Genomic DNA, 10,723 nt, shown 5'->3' with positions numbered 1-10,723 from the left:
TGTGATGGCAAGCGACAGTATATTACACTTAATCAATAGTCCATAGGTGGAATTGTAAGGTGGCTCACAGACCAAAACTTAAATTGGAGTTAAATCTGGAGTTTTGACAATTTTCAGATCCATATTGACAAAAGCTCCACTGTGCCTTAGATCTTCTCTGTTAAATAGAAAATCTTTCCTCGTATATCTCAAGACTGTTGATTGCACTATACCTTTTAAAGACTTTATTATTCTTCTTCTAAGAAATATTGCATCAAGCGTGCCAACTTAAGAAGCAGAAAGTGTTGTGCTTGTTAAGTTTGTTACCATCTTTTTATATACTTAGTTGTGGTATCTGTGGCCAAATGGTCTAAAAATGTACATATAACAGGAAAGATGTTACTAGAAGTTGTAATTTCCATCTACAGATGAAGCTGCAGAAAATGGACACCATTTCACACATGTGAGCCCTTCTTCAGGTCTAAACTAGAGGGCAGCAGGCATTGGGAAAAATCCAAATTACTTTGCTAGTTTTACACGGATGCAGACTTTTACAGTTATTTGTCAAGTCAAAATTATCAATATAGGATTTTCTATACTGTAGACATTGTAGTGGCTGGAGATGTTAATTCCAAACTATAAGAAGGTGGTATTTGGGGCTACCTTGATCAAAGGGAAAACCCTCATGTGGCATGCCTACCACCAGCATTCACTCCGTTTTACACAGAAGCTACTGAGACTAAAGTGTGTTGTACCTCATCAAGAGCACAGAGATCATAGGATCATAAATTGCAATTCTACGATTGCTTCTGGCCTGGTGGCTATTTGGCATTTTGGGTCCTCCAGGTATGCCTTCAGGCATGTTTGTCCACAGAGAATCAGCAAAGGCAAAAGTGAGCCTTTTTTTCCACTGAATCCATGGTAAAATATCTTTCCTCCCCTTTGAAAGACTAAATAAGTCAAAATTTACTTCCTTAATTCCAAAACTAGCTCAGGAGATATCTGTATTCCATGTATATTCAAGGTCCCTTAAATAAAGTTCCCTCGCCCCGCATTTTCTTGCACTAAGCAGAATCACCAAGCAGATGGGTAAAATTTCAGTACTGCAAATTAAGTGTTTCAGTGTACAGCTAAGTGGTTTTCTGTTGAAAGTTTTTTTATCCATCCCAGAATTGCTTTAGCACCCTAGTAAAAAAAAAAAAAAAAGCATGAATATGTATATAGAAACACAAAAATATAATTCAAATAGTATACATTTATGCAAATCCTTAGAAGAGAGAAGGAACTGAAGCAGAACTAAATATTCATTGCTGCTGCTTCTCCCCTTCTTTTTAAAAATCATGGAGCCACATGATTTGCCTCCTCACAATAAACAGTTTCAGGTATATGACATAGTTTTCTCTGGTTTAAAAGCTAGCAGGAAAACTGTGACAGAAATCTCACTCAGGAAAAAACCTTCATTAGTGCCCTTTTCAGAATACCTAACAAGCAAAACAAAAGATTTCTCAGAAGTAAAAGAGATACCAAATTCTTTCAAACAACAAAATAAATAATCTCAAATCAATATATCATTATGTAAGTATTTCCTGGCTATTTATAAGAAGGTGACAAATCTTCCTTAAGAATAAACTCTTATTTCTACCTGCAAACTTCAAGCAGCTGGAAAAAGTTAACCTTTAATGAAAAATCAATTCACCTGATTATAAAAGGAAGTACCCATTTTCCTTTAAATCATCTGCAATGCTATAAAAGGTGGGTTGTTAGCCTGAGGAGAGAAAAAAAAAAAATTATTTTTTTTTCTCTACAAAGCATGTGTTCTGTGGGAGGTTAAGTATAAATTGAATTGTATATAGATATTTCCTTTCCCCCCTTAATAGTTGGGGGTTTGTAGAAGAGCAGTATTGTTGCTTCCATATTAACATGTATTATCTAAATTTTCAAGGTTTTGTCAGATGCTTTGGAGGCCTTGTTTGTCAGGTGGTTTGTTAATCCCAGTAGATAAGAGATGATATAAGGAAACCAATTTCACTTTCAAAATAAAAAAAAAATAGAGAAAGCTTATTCCCTATACTGGAGTTTGTGAATTGAAGTTCTCTGAATGTTTTTGATTTGGGTCTATGGAGACATAAAAGCTTTCTGTGGCACGTGCGACTCAAATGTTTGTGCCTAATTATGGGAGGTTGTTATCTGTGTGGGGCAGAAAATAAATCCTGGTGACCCAGAGAGTAAAGGAAGGAGATGATTAATCTTCTAAGTGGTAAGTGCTAATATCAATTTTTATTCTGAGATGATGAAACTGTTTTAGGTTTCTCTTGCTCTAATACATGGAGGCCTATGGTCCATGTCATGGCTGATGCAGAACAGGGAATCCCATCCCAACCTTCTTGCCTGCTGGGATTTGGATGTGAGCCCAAATTGTTTCCTTGGTAAGAGTGTGTTGGCTTTTTGGTCCATGGCCAAAAATGTCCTCAAGTGAGTAACTGGTTCTTGGGAGCTGCTAAACTTAGGAGGAAGCTTTGTCAGGTGTGCAGCATGTTATGGCTTGTGCTGAGGAATAACAAGCTCAGAAACATCTATTATTAACATCTGGTAATTGTAAGTAAATTTAGCTATTATTTATTGAGCTGGGTAAATAGCTTAGGAACTGTTTAAGCGGTGTAACAGCTGGATGTTTTGACTCAGCATTTTCCTGCAGACTACAAGGCGACGGCATTTCCGTACAGATGGATGGGAGTATATTTTTCTTTTTATGTTTTCTGTTTTTCCTTTCTGAACCAGGCTGTGGAGCTGGGGTGGTGTTGTTTTCAAGACCTGGGGGAAGTAAAGCTATCTGGGTTCCAACCAGGCAGATGAAAAGATGACAGGATTCCACAAGAAAACACTTTAACTCTTTAGCTAACTCTCTGTGCAGTTACTGTGGAGAGATAACATGCTAATCTAAAGGAAACATATGGCTGAACCTATTTCTGTGGAAGTTCTGCATAAGCCTAGTGTGAACATGATAACACAACTAATATTTATGTGTGCTGCTAATCCTGCTAAAATTAATATAAATATTTAGCTAAGTTTTCTAAGTAAATGATTGCCACTGAGTTCTACTTCAGTATGTATAGATTCCACATCTAGGTGCTCAGTTGATATTTCTCTGAAGTTTGTAGTTCAGACTCTATTACACTGCTGGTTTTTTTTGAAGTGCGTATATGTTAACCACTGGATGAAATAGGAATCAGTAGAGACTAATTCAGCCAAGAAAGCAGTATCTTGTGTAATTTCAAGTTTGTCATGTGAGCTGTAAGTAGTGAAGAATGCTAATTTTGGCAAAACATGAAACAAAGAGGATCTTTTAATGATAGGGTTCAGCAAGGGGAAATAAGCTTTGTAACGTTTAGTAGACTTGAGGTGAAACAGATCAAACAGGAATTTAGTAAAGTGGGTAAGACACCTGCTCGCCTAAGTCTGATATTTGTTATCAGTAAATAGTCAAATGAGTTACGTTTCAATATACTGGAAGGTATAACTTGGCCTTAATATTAAAATGTGGTGGTTTTTTTTCCTAAAACGGGCCACTGTGGTGAAGAGCAGTCACACAAACATGCAGCTGCAGAAGGGCAGACAAACAGGATGATGAAAAGCAATGCCAGAGAGAGACAATTAGTGGAAGTGTCTTGTTTCAACACGCAACGTCCTCCCCGGCCTCCTGGCAGCTTCTTTTTATAATCCTGAAAAGATCAGGGACAACCCAACATTAACAAGGCCTTCAAGTCTTCATGCAATTGTAATAGTTAAAAGTATTCTCAAGCCTAATTTTTAGCAGAAGGAAACCTGAACAGGTAGCACAATTACCAGTGATTAAAATGTTGTACAAGCAGTGCGATTACTAATACGGAAAACACTTTGTGCTACCTCTGGGTTTTTCCTGTTTCCTACAATATATTGGTCTCTGGAGTTGTTTCATGAGAGCAGCTGTTCATATCTTCAATAAGGTTATTCACTTACATCTCTGTAATGCAGATTGGTACTGTTTTAATGAGACAACAGGAAGTCCAGGGCCAACTTTTGATGTCATTACCCTGAAGCTGAAAACTTTGTTTTCCCTGTTTCCAGTTAAACTACATGTCAACATACACCACCAAGAACTGAAGGACTGTGCATGGCATGATGAAATATTCCTTGGAGTAAAATCATAGAGGAAGCTGAAGATTCTTGATCTAGCTGAAGATGTCCCTGCTCATTGCAGAGCTGGGTGGACTAGATGACCTTTGAAGGTCCCTTCCAACCCAAACTCTTCTATGATTCTAAGCAGGAACTGAAAATGGAGTTAGGGAGCCTGGAGTTCAGTTGTTGCCATTTTGTTAGTTGTTTTCTTAAGTGAGCTGCATCTATCCTAATTTTACTTCTCCAAAATAAAAATTGGTTGTATTTTTTGAGATTTTAGGGACACGCTAATCAGCAGTAGAATCTAAAATTAATGGGCCGCAGAAATAGAGGATGGAAGATTGGTATTCACTGGGAAAAATATAGGGTTAGATCATCTATTTTTTTGCAAAACTACCTTGAGTACACCTGAAAAAAGAGGTGATAGAAAGTGAAGAACTGATGTTATAAAATGTAACCAAAGATTATCCTTAAATATACAAATAAAATAAACATGATGAAAAGACTTGTACATTTATGAAACTTACAGAAAATTAGTCAGTAAAATGGTGACAGAAATACGGTATTTTGTGCTGTTGGCATAGCTACTACATAAATTAATTAAGCCTCAAGTGGCATGCTTTGTGTACTGCATTATAGTGCAATATCAAATGAATTCCAGTGGGAGGAGAGCCCTGAGGGATGATTGGTTAGTTGTGATTTATACAATTACTTGAATACTTTCCAACTTCATGATTTCTGGAACGATGGAGAGTTCCCAAGCATACTGCAGGAACAGATTGGCCGATCAGTGTGAAGTAGCATTTATAATTCATGCTTACATAGTGTGACGGGATTAAATATGGTAAATGAGGGTATCATTTGTAATTAATACCTAGTTTACAAAGTCTAAAACCAACTTTTAAGTGCATGTTCTTTGAGGCAGATTAGCAGAAGTCATAACTAAGGTCTTTAAGGCATCTGAAAGGTCAGTTTTTTCTGTTCCTCTTGGCAAGAGCTGCAGGAGGGCAACAGTGCTGTGCGGGACAACCCGTCACCTCAAACCACATTCTCCAGGTGCTGCCCAGTCCCACAGGATCTCTCTGACTGTTTGATATGTCTCGGGACACCACCCCCCCTGCCAACACACAGAACCGATCAATGGCCCGATATCTCAAATGCCGGCTACAGATGTCTGAGATAACAGGTGTATGGTCTCTGGAGTGGACACTGTCTGTTTGTTCTGTTCTCATGTAGCGCCTGCAGCGCACACTGATGGCATGTGGGGTGCTCGGTGCTTACCTATGAGAGTAGCGTAACTGTGACTAACTGTATGTGAAATTTTCTGTATGCTAGGGAGGGAGAGAATATCAAAACATGTCAAGGCATGGAGGACAACAGGCAAGCTGCTTTGAAATAGGATGGATTATTTTTACTTTCTCTTGCCCTTGCCTTTGTGGGCCATTTAGGATATGGCATCTGGATCAATGATAAAGTCTTGTGATACAGAAGATATGCTCTGCATGTACTCCACAACAGATTTGATTAACTCCCAAAACTGATATTTAACGCTGCATAGTGCATTATAGATGTACAAAACTATGCTTCTGCAATTCAAACTCAAGAGTATCAGAGCTAATTCACTATCAAACAATCCTTCATCAGGCTTTTTGTAGCTGGAACGATAGCAAGAAATCTAATTCTGTGATCAAAAGCAAAGGGGCGACAAAGCCTGGTACTTCATCCAAAGGACTATTTGTTACTTGGTCTGAACAATGCTCGCTTAGCACAATGGCCTGGATGTGTCCCATGCAGCCTTTTAGCCACTAATGCAAAATGCCAACGTGAATTATTGCTTTGAAAAGCAGGAGTGTGTGAATGAACCTGCTGGCGCATTTGATACATTTCTGCTTTGCATAATGAACTTCAGTAGCTCAACTCCATGCTCATGATTTTTTTTTTTTTTTTTAAAAAGTAGTTTTTGAATTAACAGTATCGGTTAATAGACAACTTTTTGTACTTGCCACATCCAAGGCAGGCTGTGCAATCAACAGGAAAGATAAGAAGGTCAAACAGGAAGAGCTGTGCTGGAGTCAGTTTTGAGCAGAGCTGAGGAAGGCACGGATCTGTCTGCTCTTTACCGGCATGTTATAGCGAACCAGACTTGGAAAAGGTAGGAGAAGTCCTGTGCCCTATATCTGCACGTCTGTCTTTCGCTCTGTTTTAGGTACTTGTGGTCTGGTATTTGACTGCAGGTTTACTCTCAACATGTTAGAACTGCAGCCAATTAAACGGGTAACTTCAGTAGTGTTCAGTGCTTTGGTGTGTCCATAATGAAATGACTGGAAAATATGTGTAAATGTGATCTGTCATGCTTATGAGAACCTGCTGGGAGTTCTGTGCTGCTCCGCATTCCCTCTTCCAGGCAGTGCTGTGTGAGCTGAGCTGCTATTCAGTAACAAAAGCATTCCTACTACTTTATTCCTCTGCATTAGCTGCCACAGGCCAAACTCTGTCAAATCTAGCACTCAAAATGAAGTATCGAGATTCACAGATGCCTTTTATAGTTTTCTAAGAATGATCTGATTTTTCTTTAAAGTACCCCAGGGTTTATGCTTATTTTTAATTAGCTATGCAATTGTGGATTTTAGTCTACATTTTTAATATCTAAATTTGGAAATTTTGGACTCATGGTGCTTTCCGAGCCGGATTGCAGGTAGAAAGTATATTTCAGTGCTACTGAGGTATGAAGAAAATTAATAATAATAGAGGGTCAAAACTTTTAAAGGAATCTATTGCATCTTTTAAGCTTGCTAGGGCTTTTCTTTGTTTGTAGACCAACCACAAACAATGATACTGCTTGCAACATAGTTTACTAAGAATTGCTAACTAACCTAAAGTTACTTCAGTGATAAAGGAGTCAATCTTCCAGTTTTGGAGCGTGGTCAGATTCCTAAGTCTGTTTACCCTGATTACAGATTTGCTTTACATTTCTGTGTAATACGTAGCAGAGCTGGAGGGGAAAAAAGTGTTAAGTAGTACCTATACAGTGCATAGTATGGTTTTTATTTTTTTTAATTCATGCCTGTGACTGAGTTTCATAGAGCTTAAGGATGTGATTTTCTATCTCTGAGGAAAAAGTTTATGATGATCTTTGTAAGATGTTTGTAGTTGAATACAGATGATGTCAAATAAGTGAGAGCTGAAACTGGGGAGAAGGAAACCTAAACCAACTCCTGTAGTGTCAATTTGGGAAAATGACCTAGGTTAACTTATGGCAGTACTGTTGCAAGACTGAGGTATTGTATGACATGTGGGATGTACAGGAGATGAAGTAGAGCAGAAGATCAAGTGTGTGCACATAGTCAAATGTCCATTGACTGAAGGCAATGGATGCTTCATTAGGTGTCTTGCCTGGTTTGGAGCTCTGAATTCAACACGCTGCATGAGATGAGTAAAAACTTGAGGGCTACTAGAGTTCTGTTGTATTGGGTAACAGCAGCAGCAGTGGTTAGAAGAGTCTGGAGACTTGAAATTTGGAAGAGTTGCCCCTGTTCCACCAGGGGCTCAGGTGAGATGAGGGGAGAAACAGTAGCTGGTGCTCATTTTCTTTGTATGTGATAGGAATTGATGCAAAGAGGTGCAATGGCAGTAACATTGTACCATCCAGGAGGTTTCCAATATGTATAAATAATCCTCTTGGGATCAATTAATTCAGCTTTACATTCATCACTGGACTCTGGCTATTTCTCCAGCACTTCTATAGCACTCCTGTATGACTGCAGATAATCTTTGTCTCAATTTCCATCTCTGTAAAACTACAATAATTATAGTTGCCATTGATAACTTGAAGCTGTGAGTTAATAAGTTGTCCTGAGCCTTCTGGGGGGGGAAGATGATGAATGAAAGAAATATTATATTGCATGCAAGTTTTGGGGGGGATACTCAACCTGCATAGTTAGGGAAATGGAAAATGTCAAGCTATATGTGTTTTTTTCTTCTGGTTAGCTGCATTTTGAAAACAGATACAAGCACTTGATGAAAAGGAGGGAGCAACAGAGGGAAAAGCACGATAATGGAATTGTTCCCGTAGGAAAAAAAGTATCTTATTTCCACCTTGTGTTCAACAGCTGTTGAATACAGACCTTTCCAGCCTGCTGTGCCCTGTGAGAGGGCAAGGGGAAGGCAGAGTGACCTTCTGAGCCTCATAGGCCTGGACAGGTGCTACCAAAGGCTCCGTGTGGGGCAGCATGTCCAGGGAGCTCAGGCCATGGGGAGGGATGACACCAGTAAAACTGGTGGCAGACCTGTAGGAGCTGTTGAGCTGTCCACCATCTGCCTCTCCTCTCTTACCTCTCATCCCCACTGCAAGTGTCTGCCTTGGAAAGTGAGGCGCTCCTGGATCAGTGGGCAGTGCCACCTCTTGCCTCCACAGCTTTTTAATAGAGATTGGCTCCTGGTTTGGAGAAATGGGAAGATCATTAAGTTTTATGGCCAACTTCCTGCACCAAATATGAATTTCTTGGTCAAGCTTCAAAGAGCATGAGAAAATAATTTTGTCTAAATTATAAATAAAATGCTTTGTCAGTGCACTTAACTAGTTCTTACAATCTATATTTATAGAAGGCAAACTTACTGTACAAGGTGAATGTTAGATCTTTAATCCATTTCTTCATCTTATATTTGCTGCTACCAACAAATGTCTAGTTGCTAGTAAGTATAATGATAAGTTAACATTATAGGTTTATGAAAAAGCTCTAATGATGAGTAACTCAAGCACTGAAGTTTAATATTCTCTAAATCTGTTTTATAGTGGATGAATGTTTTTATCTGGTTTGGTGCCTCTGAATCTGTTTTAATTTATACTGGAATAGTTTAATAATGGATGAGAAAGCGTCAGCGTAGTAAATATGGTGACTATACCATAGCATTGCTTGTGTGTTGCAGTTTTGCTCCTTGGGATATTTAAATGATAGTCAAAGCTATATAGTAGAAGGACAGAGATGTGGTGCAAAGTTCTATGAAATCTTTGTCACTTAGAACCAAATTTGCACCACTTAGTCTACCTAGGCCCTTTTGAATGTTTATTTAGCATCTAAATGTATCCTAAGTGCCTAGCTACAGGAAAGTTATTTACTATATTGTTCCCAGTGCTTATACAGAGCTTCATGAGTTGACATTTGATAGTTAAAGCAAACATTAAAGATGGTGAAAGGAATCTATGGACGAGAGCATGACTGTTAGAAATGTTTTTGAGATTTTAATTTTCATTCTGTGTACCTTGGAAGAGCCAAGAGAAAACATTAATAAGAACATACCATTTTTGCCTTTCTTTCACTCAGATTTTTTTTTTTTTCCCTTGGCTTAGCTGCCTTTCTTTCACTCAGATTTTTTTTTCCCTTGGCTTAGGCTGTGGGATACTATGACTAAATCTCCTTAAGCAGACCATATCAATTTTGGTTCATTCGGATGCCCTAGTTGCTCTTGCAGCACCATGCTTTCTAGGTTCATTCACAACCCTGTTTGTGTTACGTTTATCAACATCCACTGATGTAGAAGACATGAAAAGTTAATCAATATCTCTCCAACTCAACTGAATTCTAAGAATTCAGGTCACAGAAAATTTGTTTTCCAAAATTTTGTTGAGGATGGTATTTCAGCTTGTAGATAGGAGCTGATGGAAAAAATTAATATTCTGAACACTAAATTTCATTTCTAGGATTAAGGATAATCCTGATCTAAAAATAACAACTGGCTTTGGTATCAGAACGATGTAATTTAAACAACCACCTTTGTAATTTAATGATCCTTAATATCACAATATTTGTCTTCATCAACAGGAGATGCCAGTATTTACAAAATATATGCAGAAGAGTTTAATTTTTAAGTGTGAAAATTACAATGCATTACATACAATCTTGGTGCAGTACTGAAAATAATGGTGTTAGCTACTGTCATTACTTTAAGGAAAAGATCAGCTATACAAATGGAAAAGCTTATCCCTACCAAAATGAGTTTGGTCTCTGGAAGCCTTTATTTTTAATCATTTATAACTAGGTCATCAAGTCTGATAGGCAATTTTTCAGGGAAGTTAGCAAGAGAAACTGAGATCTAAAGTCAGAACTACAATGTTCACTAAATATGTTAGTGGGAATACTCTTTTCTGAGACAAGGCATCAAAATCACTTGGTTTTGAGTTACTATCTGTCTTATAGGCATATGTGACTTTATACACATAACTTTATATGGAGAACTGTGATGCTACACCACAAAGCATCTTTTGAAAATCAGCCTCACTGCTCTGATAGGGTCTTTTGAATAAATGGCGAAATGGGACAATGAGAACATTAAAACAATATCCAGCCTAGATTTCTTCATACTTCAGTAACTTATGTGCTTGTGGTAGGTATGGTCATGGTTTAATTCTCTGAGCTGGCCATACCACCTGTATGTATACCACCTGTATGTATATTATTTTTTTTATAATTGCATAATATGCTTATGTCTATATAGAGTTTACTGCTTATTCAAGTGCTCCATGGGCTAAAGGTCTCAATGACTCCAAAGCAGAGCATGAAAGTTGTGCAAACAGATTGCTGCCTTGTCCTGT

Source organism: Charadrius vociferus, unplaced genomic scaffold (genome assembly GCF_000708025.1).
Source record: "Charadrius vociferus isolate BGI_N301 unplaced genomic scaffold, ASM70802v2 scaffold88, whole genome shotgun sequence".
Taxonomy (NCBI): domain Eukaryota; kingdom Metazoa; phylum Chordata; class Aves; order Charadriiformes; family Charadriidae; genus Charadrius; species Charadrius vociferus.
The sequence above is the reverse complement of the archived record's forward strand: the minus strand, read 5'-3'. Positions refer to the sequence as shown.